This window comes from Microcebus murinus, chromosome 18, assembly GCF_040939455.1.
Source record: "Microcebus murinus isolate Inina chromosome 18, M.murinus_Inina_mat1.0, whole genome shotgun sequence".
NCBI lineage: Eukaryota > Metazoa > Chordata > Mammalia > Primates > Cheirogaleidae > Microcebus > Microcebus murinus.
Genome location: NC_134121.1, coordinates 47,365,762 through 47,384,339, shown reverse-complemented (window position 1 = coordinate 47,384,339; position 18,578 = coordinate 47,365,762). Strand labels below are relative to the sequence as shown.

The following is an 18,578-nucleotide window of genomic DNA, read 5'->3' as shown; positions in this document are numbered from 1 at the left end:
AATTCTGAGAATTAATTTGGAATATTACTGAAAATACTGAATATTGGATTTTATAATTTTTATCAGTCTAATTCAGAAATGAAAAAGGATTGCTGTTGAGAAAATTATATATGAATTTTTAGTAAATGAATGACAGAGATAAGACAGGGACTTTAGCATTTCCTGAATTCCAGTCATGTTCTAAGTCTATTTTATAATATTGTACCCATGACAGTTTATACCTAAGATGTCTTCAGGTTTCATCTTCTGCATAAAAAAAAAAAAAAGTAGCTACCAGCACTAACTTCTTTTTTTTTTGAGACAGAGTCTCGCTTTGTTACCCAGGCTAGAGTGAGTGCCGTGGCGTCAGCCTAGCTCACAGCAACCTCAAACTCCTGGGCTCAAGCGATCCTCCTGCCTCAGCCTCCCGAGTACCTGGGACTACAGGCATGCACCACCATGCCTGGCTGATTTTTTTCTATATATTAGTTGGCCAATTAATTCCTTTCTATTTATAGTAGAGAGGGGGTCTCGCTCTTGCTCAGGCTGGTTTCGAACTCCTGACCTTGAGCAATCCACCCGCCTCGGCCTCCCAAAACGGTAGGATTACAGGCGTGAGCCACTGCGCCCGGCCCTTGGTAGCTACTTTTAATCTGTGAGTGCAGAGAAGAATATTAACAATCTTGGATGTTAGATTTTAATGATAGCTGATGGTCTGTTATAACCTAACTTGTTTCTTTAAGTGATACAATTATATTCAGTTGAGTTTTTTGTTTTTTTTTCTTTTCATATTACTTCTTATAGCATCAGTTGAGTTTTAATGCTATCTTCTGAATTATCCCTAAATAATTTATTTCTAGATTTAGGAGTGCTTTTAGGATTAATCTGTAATAGTATTTATGGTTCTCATTACTAACATAGTTAAATCATGAGGCTACTTAAGAATTAGTTTTTCCATCGGGCGCAGTGGTTTATGCCTGTAATCCTAGCATTCTGGGAGGCCAAGGCAGGAGGATTGCTCCAGCTTGAGCAAGAGTGAGACCCTGTTTCTACTAAAAATAGAAAGAAATTAGCTGGATAACTAAAAATATATAGAAAAAATTAGCCAGTCATGGTGGCACATGCCTGTAGTCCCAACTACTCGGGAGGCTGAGGCAGAAGGATCGCTTGAGCTCAGGAGTTTGAGGTTGCTGTGAGCTAGGCTGACACCACAGCACTCTAGCTCGGGCAACAGAGCAAGACTCTGTCTCAAAAAAAAAAAAAAAATTAGTTTTTCTTTTTTTGTGAGTTATTGGATCAGTTCTATGGTGAGATGGTAAGATAATATCTTTATGTAAATTCTGGAATTTGTATAGCTAGTATGAGGAGGAAAATTATCTTGTTTTTAGGCGAGATTGAAACTAAGGAATGCTATGCCTTCTTAAAATACTTTACTATTTACAAAAATTTTTCAAATGCCTTAAATTGTTTAATCTTACTGAAGTTTGTTTCTACTGCCCTCAGTACATAAGAATTCTATATGATATTTTGAATCAGTTGAGGCCTCCATTTAATGAAAAAAAATCTTGATTTATGAGCTTTGTAGTCATTGTAATCAGTGTGAGGATTTTCTTTTACTTGCATTTGGCCAAATCTTGATACTTGTGAAACTGAGAAATAGTATTGTTTGTGTTTAATACTTTTATCGTGGCCGGGTGTGGTGGCTCACGCCTGTAATCCTAGCACTCTGGGAGGCTGAGGCGGGTGGATTGCTCGAGGTCAGGAGTTCAAAACCAGCCTGAGCAAGAGCAAGACCCCGTCTCTACTATAAATAGAAAGAAATTAATTGGCCAACTAATGTATATAGAAAAAATCAGCCGGGCATAGTGGCACATGCCTGTAGTCCCAGCTACTTGGGAGGCTGAGGCAGAAGGATTGCTTGAGCCCAGGAGTTTGAGGTTGCTGTGAGCTAGGCTGACGCCATGGCACTCACCTTAGCCTGGGCAACAGAGCGAGACTCTGTCTCAAAAAAAAACAACCAACCAACCAGACAAACAAACAAAAAAACCTTTATTGTGTTTGCACTTGTTATTTACCAAGTGAGTATCATTCTTCTGTTGGAAGAAAGGTAGTATAGTGGGACAGTGAGAATTGAAGATTGAGACCCTGTTCCTGGCATGTCCTTCAACTTTGAGGCTTTGGGCAGTCTCCTAATTGGCTTCTGTTGGCCTTATTCTCATACAGATAACATGTAGAGGTGTTGAACAAGATGGCCTTTCGTATTCCTTCTACATCTCATATTTTTTTATTTAAATTTCTTAACTTTGGTTGAGTTTATTTGGTTTTCTTTTTAATATTTAGCTGGTTAATTATTAACGTGAGAACATGCATCAGTTTCAGGTTATAGAATGTTTCTTTCATGATGTAATTTTTTTTTTTTTGAGAAAGAGTCTAGCTCTGTTGCCTGGTCTAGAGTGCTGTGGTGTTACCCTAACTCCTGGCAATGTCAAACTCATGGGCTCAAGCGATTCTCCTGCCTCAGCCTTCCAAGTAGCTGGGACTACAGGCATGGGCTACCACGCCCAGCTAATTTTTATGTTTTTAGTTGCTCAGCTATTTTTTTTCTATTTTTAGTAGAGAATGGGGTCTTGCTCTTGCTCAGGCTGGTCTTAAACTCCTGAGTTCCAGCAATTCTCCCACCTTGGCCTTCTAGAGTGCTAGGATGATAGGTGTGAGCCACTGCACTTGGCCCACAATATTATTTTGTTTTTTTTTTGTTTTTTTTTTTGTTTTTTTTTTTTTTGAGACAGAGTCTCGCTTGTTGACCAGGCTAGAGTGAGTGCTGTGGCATCAGCCTAGCTCACAGCAACCTCAAACTCCTGGGCTCAAGCAATCCTGCTGCCTCAGCCTCCCGAGTAGCTGGGACTACAGGCATGTGCCACCATGCCTGGCTAATTTTATATATGTATTAGTTGGCCAATTAATTTTTTTTTTCTATTTATAGTAGAGACGGGGTCTCGCTCTTGCTCAGGCTGGTTTCGAACTCCTGACCTCGAGCAATCCGCCCGCCTCAGCCTCCCAGAGTGCTAGGATTACAGGCGTGAGCCACCGTGCCCGGCTAATATTATTTTAATTAATTAATTAATTAAATTTAATTAGACAGAGTCTCACTCTGTTGCCCGGGCTAGAGTGCCATGGCATCAGCCTAGCTCTCAGCAACCTCAAACTCCTGGCACAAGCAATCCTCCTGTCTCAGCCTCCCAAGTAGCTGGGACTATAGGCATGCGGTACCATGCCTGGCTAATTTTTTCTATATATTTTTAGTTGTCCAGCTAATTTCTTTCTATTTTTAGTAGAGATGGGGTCTTGCTCTTGCTCAGGCTGGTCTGAAACTCCTGAGCTCAAATGATCGGCCCGCCTTGGCCTCCTAGAGTGCTAGGATTACAGGCATGAGCCACCGTGCCCAGCCCCATAATACAATTTTAATAATGGCTTTTCAATAGGTTGATTTGTTCATTTCTGTGATGTCTGGAATAAGATCTTGAGCTCAATAGGAACTTAGTAGATTTTTGTTGAATTAAATGCACTTTAACTTTTTTATTTGGCTTTAAGATTTATGATTATTTAAATAATCTTTTTCAGAATTAGAATATATTTTTAGGTAGCAGATAGTATTTTTATGTATAGTGTTATCAGAGTTTATGAATGAAAACATTGTTTGCCAGAGGAAGTAGATAGGTTTGTTTTTTAATTAGGCCCAGGCCCTAAGTAGATAGAGATTTGAAGTTTCAATTAGGGAAGAGACTTTTGCTGAACTCATATTTTCAACCTTTCTTTAGAAAAAGAGGGCCATCCCTCCTCACCATTGTTCCTTGTTCATTCTTTCCCCCAACCCACCTCCAACTCATTTGATACTCATATATTTCACCACACCATTGTTATCATTTACTTACTCCACTTAATAATGTAGACAGTTAGTTCTAAACCTTTCAGTTTTAGAACTATGGAAAATATGGAAAGTAGAAAATAGCTTCATTCACTAATAACAATAATAGTTAAACTTAAGAGGTAGGTACTATTTTTATCTCCATTTTACAGAGCAAAATAAGTACTTTGCCCAAAGTAATACACCTTGTAAGTGGGGGAGACAGGATTAAAATCTGGGGCTACTCAGGTTCCATGTTCCTAGTTTCTATACTATACCTTTTTCAGCAAATTCTTATGAAGTGTCTGCTTTGTTCTAGGCTCTAGACTAGCTCCCAGGGATGCAATGGCAAATAACAAAAACTGGATCCGTGTTAAACTGGATCCTTGTTCTTTGAAATGAAATGGTCTAGGCTTTAGGACTTTGTCCTGAGCTAGTATAATAATTGCTTTAAAAAAAGTAATCCTTTCTTCTTGTGAGATTAGTTTTGCTATATGAGGTAATGGATTTATGATGGAATGTTATGTTTAGGAGTTTCTGGCGTTTTAGAAGGCTCGTGGTAGGGAAGTTAGAGAGTGCCTTTTTGGATTCTTTTATTCTATAGATGAGAGTGATAGATCTGAAGTTGGAATAACCACAGTTCCTGCCTTCAAGGACTTTCAGCCTGGCTTACAGAAGTAAGACTGGTATTTGTAAATAGAGAGCATTTAACCAAGGGTAATATAGTGCTAACTGTCTACATTATTAAGTGGAGTAAGTAAATGATAACAATGGTGTGGTGAAATATATGAGTATCAGATGAGTTGGAGGTGGGTTGGGGGAAGGAATGAACAAGGAAAGATGGTGAGGAGGGATGGCTCTCTTTTTCTAGGCAGGGAGCACACAGATAAAGACATATGGATGGGTACAGAGTTGTGTATAGGAGGGAAGATCTTGTCTGAGGAATAAATAATAAGATTAGTTACATAAAAATGATAATCTCAACAATCATAAAGTAATATACAAATACTAAAAATGATAAATTAATCATTATGTTTTTGACCTAGGTATAAGAAATCCAACTCAAATTGGCTTAAACAATCAAGAAATGTTTATTTTATTGTTACATTGTTCTAATGTGGCTGAAAGTCCAGAAGTTATGCAAATGTCAGGATTGGTTGATATGTGGCTTAATGATGTCACCAGAGAGTAATGTTCTTGTCAACTCTGTACTGCCCCCTTTGATGGTAGTGGCATTTTCAGGCTTGCTGCAAGGCAACTGTAGCAGTTCAAGGTGTCACTGTCTGAGGAAGGTGGATTATTTTTTCTTCCATCTCATTTTTGGGACTGAAGCAGCCCTTCTCACAGTTCTCTCTTGAATGTCTCCCAGTGTGGTTCCACTCCTGTCTCATGCTTATTCATAACCAATCATTGGCAAAGAGAATGGGGTTTACACTAATCAGTTAGTATAGAGGGGATATTGGAGAGTCAACCATGCGTACTTCAAGAGTGATTTGAACAGTGAGGGTGTGTTTGTGGGTGTTCTTAATCAGCCTTGACATCCACTGTTTTTCTAGGAGAAATTTTAGAAAAATGTATTTCTCTCTGTAAGATTTTTATGTCTATACTAGCTTTACCTTTGAATGTCCTTATTTGTAAAAATTGGTGCCTAAGCATATGACACCTGATTCTAAATAAGAATGTAAAACAAGTTGACTGACTTAAGTGCTATAAACACTGTGAACTCCTGACTCTTGGGCTAAGCAATGAGAGAAAGAGAAAGTTGGAATTTATTTTTCCCCAAATGCATGGTTTTAAAAATGAGCAGTTGCCACCTTCTTCCTAATCCACTGGAAAAATCTAAACTATTTCACAACCTTGGTTATTTGGGGGCCTAATGAAATCTGACAGTTGAGTTTTTAAGGGTTGGAGCAGTAGTAAGATTATTTTGTGGTGGGTGTCTTTGAATATAACATTAAAGTATACACTGCAAAGGGCTTTGCCTTATTTGGTGTTTTTCATTCTAATTTAGATTTCAGAATCATCAGATTAGGGCTCTAGTTTGCCATCTATTGGTCCTGGAATTGTGTGTTAATACTCTTCTGCCGTATTTTGTGGAATTACTATTTATGTGGAGAGATGTGTGCCTGCATTTTTAAAATCAATTACATTTTCTTCCCAGGATTATAAATTAAATAGCTAAGGCTCTCTTTTGGATGTATATAAAAATATAGACATAAAAAAACTGGTTTATTCTTTGTGTAATATGACCCTGCGACTCTAAACTGCCTGCTTTTGATATTTGAAACCATGACTGTGGTTGAGAGTGTGACTTTAAGAATACAAATGGAAACAGATATATAGGTGCAGATGCTGTAGGAGCTGGTGAGTTAGTGTAACTCTGTGGGAAGACTAAAACTGTTCTGTAACAGTGAGGGTGTTTTTTGACTAGCAGAAGTGACATGTAACTCCGGATATTGGTTCTGGTAAGCCACAAAAAAGTATTGAGCATTTTGCATCGTCTTTTTTGGTAGCAGAGCGTATCTTTCTCATCTGCTCAGTGTGATGATTTAATTATTAAGACCCTTTTTTTTTCTTCAGTCATTTAAACTAATTTTGATGAATCCTAGGTTACTCTTAAATCTCAAAGCACTGAATTCATCTTTTGGCAACTCTACTTTTAAAGAATAGCAGAATTGTACTTTGTGTATACGTTGCTGAATTCTTCAAGTCTACAGAAAGTTCCATTATTTTAAGGCCCTACTTTGAGAAAGATATAAAATACCCTACCGACAAACTGGTCATGAGAAATGATAAGGTGCCACCACTTTAAACCAACTGTGGTAGGAAAGTGGGAAGTTTGTTTTTGTTGTGAGATTTTGTTGTGAGAACTCTATGGAATTCTTTGTTAAACTTTTAGCATAGCAGTGAACTTCCTTTGGGTGGCGACAGGAAGCATAAATACTCATTGTGTAATTCCATTTGGCTGTTTTGGCGGTTCTGCCAAGCCATGACACCCAAAAACAAGACGCGTGCTTCTCAACGAAAACTACAGTTCCCAGCGGGCCCGGCGCTGGTGGGCCATCACTTCCCCTCTGGCTCCCGGCTGCCCCTTCCCGGGCTGGCCCGACGCGGGCCCCGACTCGCGCCTGCGCAGTGACTACGTGCGCTTTTTTTCCACTCTGGCGGCTGCAGAGCGCGGCGCTGGGGCTAGTGCCCAGCCGTGCTGCAGTGCGCGGCGGCTGGCTGCTCGGACAAAGGGCGGGCGGCAGAAACCGCTTCACTGGTCAGGGCGCTTCCTGCCCGATTCAACGCACGGTTAGGGCTAGAGTTGTGTGGCACCGATTCTTTACTACACAGTACGCAAACAGTTCCTCGCTCACGTCCTCTCGCTCCGCGGCGCCAGCCCGCCTTGCCCCTCATAGCCGGCGCGCGGCACCGGCGGCCCCAGCGCGGAGGGAATGTGACGGCGTCAGCGCCTCAGGTTAGCCTCGCCTCGGCCGGAGGGAGGACTCGCTCCCGCGTGCCGCAGTGCCGTGTGCCGTCGCCGCACGTCCAGGACGGCTGGGGCCCGGCGCCGCGGCCTCCGCAGACGTAGGTGCAGAAGCAGCGGCCGCGGTCGCGGCGAGGAGCCATGACTGAGGCGGCGGCGGCCGCGCCTCCTGGCGGTCCGCGGGGGCGGCGCGGCGGGCGCCCCCTGGCGGCGCGCCGGGGTGGAGCGGCCCTTCGCCGCCGCAGCCGCAGCCGGCGGAGGCGCTGCTGTCCCTCCTCCCCGTGTCCCCGGCGCTCGCCCGCTCGCTCGCTCGCTCCATTCTCCCTCCGCTTCAGATTAAAGGGGGGGAGGGAAAAGGAGCTCGGCCGCCATTTTCCCAGTGCCGCCGCCACCGCCGCCACCGCTCGCCGAGCCGGCGGGAGAACCGAGCACCGTAGCGAAGCCGACTCGTCTTGCTGCGGCGGCGCGGAGGCGGCTGTAGCGCGCTCCCCGGCTGTGAAGAGGCGTCTGGGGGTGGCGGCCGGGGTGCGGGCTTGGGCTGCAGACGGCGGCGCTTGTTTGTGCGGGGCGGGGGGGCGGCTTTACCCTCTGCCCCCGCCCGCCCGCCTTCCCGGCCGGGCTGCGGTCCCCGGCCGTGCCCAGGCCCCGCCGGAGCAGAGGAAGGCCGGAGAAAGGGCCCGAAAGAGAAGAAAAAGCAGCCGCTCCCCGCCGCCGCCTTCCCCTCCCCCTCCGCCTCGCCCCCCCCGCCCGGAAAGTCAGGGCGGCTCCGGGCGCCGGGGGGGAGGAGAGCGGCGGGCCCGGGCCGGAGCCGCCGCCGCGCGCCCCCGCCCGCCACTGGCCCTCGGCGCCCAGGCCGGGGGGCTGTTTGCAAACTGCGCCCATTTTGTGGGGCTGAATCCGCCCGGGCTACGCTCCTCCATCACGTGGTAGGTGCTGCTGCTGCTCCTCTCCTCCTCCTCCTCCTCCTGCTGCCCTTTCTCCTTCTCCTCGCTCTCCCTGTGGCTCCCATTTCTCCCTCTCTTTGTTAGTTGTAACTGGAAAGGCAGGGCAGGGGAGAAAAAATCCCCGGAACTTTAAATGGCCTCGCCGGGCTTCCCCGCTGCGGGTCCGGGCTGGGAGTCGCCCCAAGGGCGGGGGTGTGCGGGGCCCTTCCCCACCAGCTGCCGCCTCGTTCTCCAGGTTTTCCTTTGGCGTTCTATTTAAAAAGGCGGCCTGAAGAACATGATTTATTCCCGTAAAAAAAAAAAAAAAGCCCCAAAACAAACTCTGCCTCTCGCCTTGAACTTCTCTTGACTGCAAAAGGCCTTTCTCTGCTCGAAACGCACATCTTGCGCGTTTCACGGTTTGTATCACAACTCTGATTGTTTCATTTATTTATTATTTTTGTTGCCTGTAAATTCAGGTCACTTACGTTTTCAGATCTAGTCTCCCTCAGGCGGACGTGTTTAGTGTTTTCTTTTAACTAGAGAGGAAGAGGTATTTATTTGCTTTTAAGTGAGTTGGAATCTTACTGCCTTTTGGGGGGCCTGTTTTCCGGCTGACGGTCTTTTGATTTTCAGCAAATAGTTTTGTTTTCCATAGGATTAACTTCTCTACTCCCGTGTTTTCCTTAAAAATCCGTTTGTTTTCCAATGTTGGAATCCCAGTGTGGATTTTTAGAGAAACACGTTGCTTAAACTATTGCTTATTGATTGCCTTAGGGGAGAAGGGGTGACATGATGGCGCCACTTTAAATTGCTCTCTTTCCTCCTCCGTCTCCCCCCCCCCCTTATCCTGGAGGTCACTGGAGCATTTTCCGTGACCTATTAATAAAACTGTATTTGAGGGTGTTAGCGGCACAACTCGTAGGGGTTAGCGTTTGGTCCCTCAAGGGTCTGGGCACCCGAATCCTGCGGTCCCCAAAGTTCCGAGAAATCTCTCTAGTCCTCCAGCCTCGCCTACCTCCCCTCCATTCACAATCCTGGTGTTGCCATCTCCTTTGTCACGTGGCTAGCAATCATTGTGTTTTTTTGTTTGTTTTGGGGTGTGTGTTTATATTTTTAAATTGTAGCCCAGAGGAACCTTCCCCCTCCCCATTGGAGAGAGCAAAATGTTTCAGTTGTTTTAGTTTTAAAGTCGGAGAACATTTTAAAATAAGCGATAAAATTACATAATCTTTGCCTTGCATAATCATGATATAGATTGTTACTGAACTTAGTTTCTAAAGTACTTTTAAGTATGGAAAGTAGTACATTAAAATATGTTTTCCATTTGTGAGAATGGTCTGTAGTTTGTATTTTCCCCGCTTTTTGGGTCATTTAAAGTACCACTATTTACAAAGGCTTGAGTGGGTGTGTGTTCCCTTCCCCCTCATCTATAGGCTGTACTTGGTTCCTTTTCTAGCATACTGTCTGACCAATTTAGAAAATTTCAATTGTCTTCAGGCGTTGTCAGTTAAAACTCTTTTTCTTTTCACGAAACAACAGTGTTATTAATTTTGAGTAATAATTGTTTTCTACCTAAGGATATTTCGTTAACATCTCTGTTGTGGTTTTGATCCAGAGAATTTTTACTTTTAATCCTATAGCTTTGGAAGAATTTGATAATCTTATTTGTTTTTATGTCAGTTTTCCCCATAATTGAGTAAATTCTTATTTTATAAAATACAAAGTACATTTCTGTTTTTTCTACATAGGTTACTAGACACTTTGCCAATTGGAAAAAATCTATTGTGAGTTAAGAAACGTTATGCTTTTTAAAGTAAATATGAAATACAGTGATTATTGAGTATACATTGATCCTCTTATTAGTTATATTTTCAATGGTTTGGGCCATTTTCTTTGCTAACAGTTACATCATGTCATATGATATGTGCAGTGTGATGTGTAGTTCTAAAAATAAGGCAAGGTAAAAATGCTCATCCCCTGGGAATTTAAAATATGTATTATAAATGTGGGATAACCACCCTCAGTCATGGAATTCTGAATTGGATTTCCACTAGGTTTATCCAGCAAAGAATGTGATTCCTTTTTACCTTTAGCATATTTAATGTATTTGTTAGTGATCTCATAATTTGAGGTGGTTGACTTTTTATTTCTCAAGTGTGAACAAGTTGGAGGGAAACATTAGATGTTAGAAAGGTTCTTAACGTGTATGTTGTAGTGAAGATGGTTGTCTCTGATGACTGCCCCATTTAAGTGGATGTAAAATATTTGTGATTTGTGTGGCTGTGGACAATTAAGAATTTAGAGCATTTGTGGTAGGGTGGGAATTTTGGTCTTTCTACCAATATGAGTTTACTGAAGAATTTAGAAGTGTTCCTGAATCTTTTCTGAATGCTTTATTCAGAACATTAATATTTGACTTTTGTGCATTACCAAAGTGAGATGTTAAATTTTTGTCTGGTTTTCTTTTTTCCTGCCTACATATGTTATTTCTATGGTTAAATTTGCAGAGCACCCTTTGATTGTTAGGTGAGTGTTTCTTGTTGAGGAAAATTCTGGAAGCTAGAAAATGAGTCAGTCTCAGTTCACTTGTGAACTTCTATCAAGGTGAGAAGAAAGGAAAGTAACTATACTTCATGTTTTTCTTCTTCAAACACTGCCACTACCGTTACTCTTTGACTCTTCCATCTTCAATAATGCTACCCTGTAACCAGTTTCTCTGCATCCTCTGGATAGTATTGGGTTGACCACAGATTTAATTGTATTTTAAAGTGAATAATAAGTTTTAGATTTGTTCTGTTTGATATGACGTTATTCATGTGATCTGTAAACATAGGGCTGTTATGCTTGTTTGAGAAGGTGTTTTAGTATTGAGTGGTTCTTGTTAGGCCCTTCTGTGAGTAAAGCTTACCAATTTTTAAAATGTTCTAGAACATCAAACTAATCCATACTGGGTTCTATAAACAATAATCATGGAAAATCTTCCTTTTAAAAAGTAATTCTAATTCCTTTCATATTTATTCAGCTTGAGAGGGATAGGTAGGGACTATTTTTTTCCATCTTGGTGAGGCAATTAAGACACATAAATTAAATGACTTCCATTCTGGAGATGTGTGTATATTTTTAAAATTTATTGATTTTTTTTTTTTTTTTTTTTTTGAGACAGAGTCTTGCTTTGTTACCCAGGCTAGAGTGAGTACCGTGGTGTCAGCCTAGCTCACAGCAACCTCAAACTCCTGGGCTCAAGTGATCCTCCTGCCTCAGCCTCCCGAGTACCTGGGACTACAGGCATGCGCCACTATGCCTGGCTGATTCTTTCTATATATTAGTTGGCCAATTAATTTCTTTCTATTTATAGTAGAGACGGGGTCTCGCTCTTGCTCAGGCTGGTTTTGAACTCCTGACCTTGAGCAATCCTCCTGCCTCAGCCTTCCAGAGTGCTAGGATTACAGGCATGAGTCACTGCGCCCGGCCAAATTTATTGATTTTTTTTTTCTTCTTCTTCCAAGGAACTTCTCCGGTCCCATGAGTTTAGAGGGGAGAGTATAGTATAGACTAACTATGGGGTCGTCTGTTGATTGTCCCAGAGCAAATCTCTCCATTGAGAAGTTTATTTAGAGTTTTTCTTTTTTAAAATATTACTTTAGAGACAAGGTCTTGTTATGTTGCCCAGGCTTGAGTGCAGTGGCTGTTCACAGACACAGTCGTAGTACACTGCAGCCTCAAACTCCTGGGCTCAAGCGGATCCTTCTGCCTCCTGGGCAGCTGGGCCTCCAGGCTTGTGCCACCTTGCCTGGCTTACTTACAGAGTTGTTTTTTTTTTTTTTTGAGACTAGAGTCTCACTCTGTTGTCCCAGCTAGAGTGCCATGGCATCAGCCTAGCTCACAGCAATCTCAAACTCCTGGGCTCAAGCGATCCTTCTGCTTCAGCCTCCTAAGTAGCTGGGACTACAGGCATGTGCCACCATGCCCGGCTAATTTTTGTATACTTTTAGTTGTCCAGCTAATTTCTTTCTATTTTTAGTAGAGAACGGGCTCTTGCTTTTGATCTTGCTCAGGCTGGTCTCGAACTCTGGAGCTCAAACAATCCGCCCGCTTTGGCCTCGGCTTCCCAGAGTGCTAGGATTACAGGCATGAGCCACCACACCCGGCCCTACTTACAGTTTTAAAGCACCTTTTCTTTTGTCTGTTTTAAATAAGTTTCTACCTTGATTGTTTAGACTGTTCCTAGGTTTTGGGAAGCATATTTTACATTAATGTCCCTTTAATTGTTCACTTTATGGAAGAATACAGTGTAGGTGTCTCAAATAAAATGGCCACAAACACCTGGCCTGCCTACTGTGTCAGTGCAAAGAGGACTTGGATCATGTCCTTTCCCTAAAATAGGACTTTAACGGTTTCTTGGAAATCTATATTAAGACTGGTTTTTGAGTTCTCATGTTGCTTCTGAAGATTTATGTTTAAATTATAGTTTCTATCCTAATAAATTGCATATTAGCCTCTGGGCATACTAAAAGTTGCACAGAAATATTCCTGCCAGGGTGTAAAAATTCATAACACAAAATAAGATTGTCTCTTTGGTACTTCCTATTCCTTGAAATGTGAGCTCAAAACTCAGGTGAACCACAATATGATTAGAAAAGACAAAGATATCACTGTACTAGATGTCACCAACATTTGATGGCTACAAGAAGAGACAGAAGGTAAGTGATATCCTTGGGTGTCACTTGCAGATTGAGGGGAGAATTGTGGGTCATAGAAAAAGATGAGTATGCACTTTGGGGAGGGTAACTATTAGTTATTGTTTGTTCCTATGTTAAGCCATGTGCCTGTCTTTTAGGATGTAGGGCAAAATATAAAGGAGGAAATAAGCCAATAGGTGTGATTTACCAAAAAACCTGGAGTCAAAGGGCTGCAGTAGATTTTTTTTTTCCTGTGTTAAGCTTTTTGTTGTCTTTGATAGGAAGGTAAAAGTAAAGGTAAAATGTGTGTGGAAACTGACTTTACAAAAGTAGAAAGCACAACTCATAACAAACTTGGGTAGTCTGAAAGAAAAATTTAAAGATTTTTTTTTTTTTTTTTTTTGAGACAGAATCTCACTTTGTTGCCCAGGCTAGAGTGAGTGCCATGGCGTCAGCCTAGCTCACAGCAACCTCAATCTTCGGGGCTCAGCGATCCTACTGCCTCAGCCTCCCAAGTAGCTGGGACTACAGGCATGCGCCACCATGCCCGGCTAATTTTTTGTATATATATTTTTAGTTGGTCAATTAATTTCTTTCCATTTTTGGTAGAGACGGGGTCTCGCTCAGGCTGGTTTCGAACTCCTGACCTTGAACAATCCGCCCGCCTTGGCCTCCCAAAGTGCTAGGATTACAGGCGTGAGCCACCACGCCCGGCAAATTTAAAGATTTTATATGCAGATTTAAAACCTTTATGCCAAGAGGCCCTTCAAGGGTGGGGACCTTTTAAATTGTTTCCCCATTGGGTAGCACATGTGGCAAATAATAGTTACTTAATAAATGTTACTTTCTGCAAGCCATGCTTTTCCAAAATTTTAAGCCAGCTCCATAGAATTTTAACATTTGAAAGCCTTCTGTCGGCATTATTTAGCTATATATTCTATTGTTGACTGTGAACTTGCTCTTTTTTCTCTAGTTCTAATTTTTTTAGAATTACAGTTTCTCTCTAAGTATTTGAGAGTTAGGAAATATAAAGTGGAGGTAAAGTGCGGTTTTATCTAAATGTTATCAAAAACTGTGGTTCTTGTTACATGAACCAGGACTCCAAAATGAGATCTTACTCTGAATTTTAAATACAGCAGATTCTGCCCTTGTTTGGAAAAAGTTGCTTGAGTGGCATCAAACTTAATGGAGTCTCTCACCTTTTAATTCCCTTTTAAAAAGGGAGCAGCTTAAGGTCAAACCTGGTTAAATTCAGTTGGAGGGGAAGTATTGGGTAATAAGAGATGAATAACAATTTTGTTGTTAGGATGTTAAACCCAAAATTGCTGAGACCTGATATCCAGACTTCTCTTGCTTACTTGGTTTTTGGCCTTTGTGACTCCTCATTAGCACCTGCACTAGAGTGTGTGAATGGATAGAGGCTAAAAGCTAATTATTGTAGTTAGTTTCTGACATTTGCTAGTATAGAGGCTTTGTAGAAATATTAGTCTGATAAGTTGAACTGTCAGGGAAGTTTCATTAAGCTGTTCACATATTACCATGGAGAACTAAGGATGTTTGAAGATCTTAAGGATATATCAAAAGAGGTGGACTGCAATTCTTTGCAGTTAGTGATTTACTCCTTACTTCCTAGTCTTTAGCCTCCCAAGAGAATGAAGAAGGATGTTAGTATTAGCTTAAAACATTTCCCTGGCATTGGAAAAATGTAATTTTTAAAAATAATTAAATTTACTCTAAAAGGATAAGGTAGTAGGTTTCAATGGGATCTCAGGAATTTGGCCAGGGGACCCCCCCCCCCAATAACCATTTGCTTTTGAATTGCTTGGAATGTTCAAGAAGTCTTTGGTTTTAGGGTTGTTCACATGCGTTTATATCATTAGTGTTTGTTAGAAAGAGATAAGATAAATAGTGCATTTTTTCCTCTTTGTCTTTTGTGAGCTGAAGACTGGTAGGAAATTTGAATTCATTGATAGGATAGAAATAGGATAAACACCATTAATAGTTTGATATATAGTCATCCTTCAGAAAATTTTTTCTGTTTATTTTTTTAATACAAATGGGATCATACTTGTTATGTGGCTTCATCTTTTTAAAATTTAGGGATATTTTAGTATTATAATTCTTTAGTGAAAGAATTATGTATATAATTTGTGTACCTTTGAGAATATTTCTGTTGGATTTCTAGAAGTGCAATTGCTGGGTAAAAGTTTGGGTAATTGCATTTAAGATTTTGATGGCTGTTGCCTTCAAAATGCTGTGTAACCAAATTAATGGCTTAAAAAGTATAGTTTAAAAGTTTGGCAGTCTGGGTGCTGGTACTTGGTCATGTAAATAATTCAACGAGGTATATGAAGTCTGTTCTATGCCTTCTTTGTTGGTCACGTTATGATCAGACATTCTCATTAACTTTCTGATAGATCTCCACCTGATGTGTTCAGCATAGACGGGCCAGGTTACTTAATATGTATTGGTTCACTGTCTGCCAGGCACTGTACTGTGTATAGGGGATAGAGATAAAATAAGCCACAGCACTCCTTTTAAGTAGTACATAGTCTAGGGGACAGAAACAATTGTGAGTTTATCTTATATGACCTGTTGCCCAGGGTGTCATTGGAGTGCAGATGAGAGCGTAGAGGGAGGGGGGGACCCCATCTTGGAAGAAGTGGGGAATACTTGAAAGAGCATGTAACTTTGGAGGTGAACCTTGAAAGCAAAGAGTGAGTAGCATGAGTTAACGGGTGCAGGGGCATAGAAGAGCCAGGAAACATATAAGATTCAGGTGGCTGTAGTTGAAGACAGGTTGGAGATGAGGTTGAATGTAAAAAGGGGGAATATATATGTTGTGTGGGAAGTTTGGATTCATCCTTACTCTAGAGCAGGGGTCCTCAAACTTTTCAAACAGGGGGCTAGTTCACTGTCCCTCAGACTTTTGGAGAGAGTGCACTGTGGTCCCGGGAGGAGTCAGCTGCTAAGCAGGACAGGCAGCTGCAGCAAAAACACCCAGCGGTATGGGGTAAATGTCCAAGTTGAGGACGCCTACTCTAGAATCACTGAAGGATTTTAAGCATGATATGGTCAGATTTCTGATTCTTCCCACTGTTCCTCCCTCCTTTCCTCTTTTTCTAATAATCATTTTGGTAGTGGGTGCTGGATTGGAGGCTTGGTGAGACAGGAAGAAGGAAGAATGGTGGAATATTATTGCTGCCTGAATTACTGTAGTACATAATGAGGTTCTGAACTAGGGCAAGTGGCACTAAGGATGGAATGAATGTGCCTGTCATTCTGCCTCTTGATCCCCCCCCTTTCAAAATTCAGTTAGAATGTCATCATTTTTTGGAATCCTTCCTCAGTCCCTTCAGGCAAAATACAGTACTTTGTCATCTAGGCTACCTTCACACCTAATTTATATCTTACTATTCTTTGGCCTTGAGGAAACTGGTATAATTCTTAATGTCTCCAGTATTAGGACACAAACTCCTATAGCCTTTCTGTTATTCCTGTCTGGCAGTAGTTGTTTAAATGAGATATTTATGATAAAAAGTAAATCAGTGATTGAGATCACATTCACCCACAGGAAATGTTGGACTTAGGTTTGGATTTGGTATTGGTGGCAGGGAATGGGTTTTGATTATGGGATGCTTAAAGTAGTTGTATGGGCAATGCTAGATCCTACTCATTCATTTTTTAAAAAATTATTTTATTTTGTTCTTGTTAGAGATGGGGTCTCTTTATGTTGCCTATGCTGGCCTGGAACTCCTGGGCTCAGGCAATCCTCCTTCCTCAGCTAGCTGGGACTACAGGCACACACCCAACCACTATACTTAGCTCCTACTCATTCTTTAGGTTTCAGATTAGATACTGTTTTCTATGGGAAGCCTTTTCTGACCCCACCTCCTTCTGAGCGCTGTGTGAGGATCCCACAGCACACAATGTCTGTCTTCACTGATGCTTGTTATTCTTGTAGCCTTAGTGTGGTGCTTTGAATGCTGTAGCCATTTTAATAAATATTTATTGGAGATAACTCAGTAGGTAGTTGTTATTCTTTCATTGACCCTTCTCTAAAGACTAAAATTCATCCTGGTGAGAGGCTGTTAAGTAAAAAAAAAAAAAAAAAAAAAATTCAAAATCTAGTGTCTAGCAAATAAGGTCCTTTCAGTTTAAATCTAGCATTAAACTGATTTGTGTAGTAGTTAAAAGCATGGGCTTTAGCATTAGAGATGCTGCCTCAGCAACATAGTGGTTGTGTTGTCATGGACAAACTACTTCTCTGAGCATCAAATTTCTTCATCTCTGTAAAATGAGGACAATAGTATTTACGTTGTTATTGTGAAGATTAAATGACAGAATGTATGTGAAATACATACATTCTGGCTGACATGGTATAAGGCCAATTAATGTTAGTGAACAACATTCGTAATAACCTATCCTCCAGTCAGTAATGATTCCCTTAGTAATTATGAAACTTTTTAAGTTAAGAAGCCTGGTTGAGGCCGGGCATGGTGGCTCACGCCTGTAATCCTAGCACTCTGGGAGGCCGAGGCAGACGGATTGCTCGAGGTCGGGAGTTCGAAACCAGCCTGAGTGAGACCCCATCTCTACTAAAAATAGAAAGAAATTAATTGACCAACTAATAATATATATTCAAAAAATTAGCTGGGCATGGTGGTGCATGCCTGTAGTCTCAGCTACTTGGGAGGCTGAGGCAGGAGGATCGCTTGAGCCCAGGAGTTTGAGGTTGCTGTGAGCTAGCCAGGGCACTCACTCTAGCCCAGGCCACAAAGTGAGACTCTGTCTCAAAAAAAAAAAAAAAAAAAAAAAAGAAGAAGCCTGGTTGACCAAGGAAAGTTTAAGAACCTGGTGATGAGATTTACATTTGCTTTATAATAAAAATTTTGTCTCCCCCTTCCCATTGTATTCTATAACAAGTCTACATTTGTTTATATGTAAAATAAATACTTTCAGTGCATTCCATAATGTATCTTCCAGTACTTCATCACAAATCACTACATAGCTGTTCTTTTCTCTCTTTCTCCTTAAGCTGTACACTACCTGATTCATCCAAGTTGTGCTATGGATCATCCTCCATATCCTTCCCAATATTTTGACTGTATCTCTTTCTTGATTAGAATTTCCTCCTCTTTCTCTTAGCAAAATCTAACTTATGTTTGAAGGTCCACTTCACGAAACCTTTTTTGACTACTTTTAGCCCAGTCAGTGCTTACAGTGCCAATTTAAGCTCTAGATTAAGTTAGTGAACATGCAACAGGATGTTGCTATTAAGGAACTTGTCTTGGAAATAAAATTCAGATAATTTGAATTGAATAACAGTGACTTTAAGTGCATATTATGGTTTAAGCAGGAAGAAAGTGCTATGAGAAGAGTTTGAGAAATTTTTGTGGGCATGCTGTATATTGAGAAATTAGTAAGCTTCGAGATAAAAGGGTAGGAGAAGCCCTTCCAGGTAGAAGTAGGAGAATAAGCAAAGATCTGGAATCTGTGGGGAGTTTTGGGTACATACTACCTGATGTACTTGCCCTGATGCTATCTTAACTTTTATTTGGAAGAAGTTTGACTTGTGAAAAAGGCACTAGAAACTCTTCTAGTAGGAAAGTGAGATG

General features: G+C 41.4%; 1 protein-coding gene across 7 annotated transcripts in view; it reads left to right on the top strand.

Annotated features, from left to right (window-relative positions):
- KANSL1 (KAT8 regulatory NSL complex subunit 1) overlaps window positions 1–18,578 on the top strand; it is a 179,018-nt gene that overhangs the window by 22,073 nt on the left and 138,367 nt on the right. For 2 of the 7 annotated variants that reach the window (XM_075994653.1, XM_012751045.3), the window contains exon 1: window positions 7,671–8,281. The exons of 4 other annotated variants lie outside the window; for them this stretch is intronic. The gene's annotated coding sequence lies outside the window, so the exon portion shown is untranslated. Of the gene's footprint in view, window positions 1–7,669; window positions 8,282–18,578 lie in introns of those variants that run through there. One more of the 7 variants, XM_075994651.1, reaches the window with a different exon arrangement.